The 2161-nt window shown below is 40.1% G+C and overlaps 1 non-coding gene across 1 annotated transcript; it reads right to left on the bottom strand.

Moving 5' to 3' along the window:
• Window positions 1–1309: 1309 nt before the first annotated feature.
• Window positions 1310–1416, bottom strand: LOC112522310. Its single transcript, XR_003070145.1, has one exon. It is a non-coding gene; the product is annotated as a small nucleolar RNA R71 (small nucleolar RNA).
• Window positions 1417–2161: the final 745 nt, after the last annotated feature.

The raw sequence follows: 2161 nt of genomic DNA, 5'->3' as shown, positions 1-2161 counted from the left end.
TTTAACAAAGAGATTTGTTTATCCATATACTTTGAAGACACCATTTGTCACTTTCACTGGTCTGGATACATCATAGAGATATGTGTTGAAAGCTACGATATCAGTGCGTTGGTGAAGTCCGAGAGGAATACCTTCAAAGTAATTGGTAAAAATAGTTGTTATTGATTGCATGATGTAGCAATCTGTCAGCATGGTTTCATGCTGTAGCGTTTTGACAGCATTGGTCGACTAGAAATAATTTTCACATCTCACCCTAAAAGTCATACACCCTAGCTTGCTTTATATTCTGTTATCTCCTGTTTTTAGTTGTGTTAACTCTGTTCTAATCAAAGTCTTCGAACTCGCCTTCTGAAATCATTTCCTTAACTTTACTTTATTTTAAACTTTTACTACGATCCCTATGGACGATATCCGGTACTTGTACCACTTTTATTATTTGAAAAACGATATTGGGACTATTTGTATACTTGCTTTTAGTCCTGATTGTTGTTTGTGTTTGTGGTTTCCACGACCCATCAAGTTTTTGGCGCCGTTGCTGGGGATTAGTTAGTTAAAAGTTTTCTTTTTAGTAAAGTAAAAGACTTGATTTTTCTCGTCCCGTTTTTAAAAAAATCGTTTTCAAAATTGGTGTATGTCACGGAGACATCGCGGGGAAATTTTTGACTTGGATCCCGATATTGAGAGAACGTTTCGCCAAAGAAGGAGAACTCAAAGAGCATTTTTTGCTCTAATCTCTCCCAACATGGAGTTACCTCCCCCAAACATTCATGAGATTCCACATTTAGAAAACCAACCGCCTGCCTTTGGGACAATACCACCTTTTCCGAATTTTCAGCAAGAACACCACCACCATAATAATCATAATGAGGAAACAGAGTCGGAGAATAATGAACAACCAAGAGAGCAAACTCTGAATATCATTAATTTGGCAAATTCCAAAATTGGACGGATTATGGACTATGCCATTCCGGATTTTGAGCTATTAAATTCCGGGATAGTTAGGCCGCATATGACCGCTCTTCATTTTGAACTAAAATCGATTATGTTTCACATGCTGCAAACAAACGGACAATTTGCCGGATTACCTTCGGAGGACCCACATACACATTTGAAATCCTTTATGGAAATCACTGATGCTTTCCTGATCCCAGGAGTGTCTAATGACGCTCTGAGACTCACTTTATTCCCATTTTCTCTGAGGGATCAGGCAAAGGCATGGTTCAATTCATTGACACCGGGGTCTGTGCCTTCATGGAGTAATATGGCGGAAAAGTTTTTGCGAAAATATTTCCCACCAACCAGGAACGCTAAGTCCAGGAATGAGATCTGCCTTTTTAAACAAATGGACGATGAAGCTGTTCCTGACGCTTGGGAAAGGTTCAAAGAGTTGTTAAGGATATGCCCTCACCATGGCATCCCGTACTGTATTCAACTCGAGACGTTTTACAATGGGTTAAATCCCATGGCAAAACAAATGCTCGATGCGACTGCGGGCGGAGCCTTTACAGCCATGACCTACAATGAAGGATATGAGATCCTAGAAAAAATTTCTGCAAATAATGGACATTGGGCTGATCCACGTGCTCAACCGCAAAAGAAGACAGCAGGAATACATGATGTTGATGCATATACTGCATTAACAGCACAACTCTCTTATATGGCCAATATGCTTAAAAATCTAACTTCTGGCCAAGGAGTGCAGTCAGCTGTCACATCACCTATTCCAGCAATGTGTCTGTTGTGGAGGGGAACACTCTTATGAACTGTGTCCACACAATTCTGAATCAGTGAATTATGTTCATAATAGATCGAATCCCTACACTAACACATACAATGCCAGTTGGAGACAGCACCCAAATGTTTCATGGAATAGTCCAAGTTTGAACCCCCCCTGTCCATAAGCAGCAAGGAAACCCTAATTTTCAACAACATCAACATGCAAGCAGTTCTAATTCTCAGAATCATCATCATCAGAATTTTCAAAGTAATCAACCACCTTTTCAGACTAAACCGCCTCCACAGTCCGATTCATCATCTTCCTTGGAAGCTATGATAAAAGGACTGGTGGCTCAATCCCAAGCACAGCAGCAAATGATGACTCAAAATCAATCTTTGTTCAATCAACAAAGTGCTGCCATCAGAAACCTGGAAACACAAGTTA

Source organism: Cynara cardunculus (assembly GCF_001531365.2).
Source record: "Cynara cardunculus var. scolymus isolate 2C chromosome LG 11, CcrdV1, whole genome shotgun sequence".
In the NCBI taxonomy this organism is placed as follows: Eukaryota; Viridiplantae; Streptophyta; class Magnoliopsida; order Asterales; family Asteraceae; genus Cynara; species Cynara cardunculus.
Note: the sequence above shows the minus strand (reverse complement) of the source record. Positions and strands in the feature narration are given on the sequence as shown.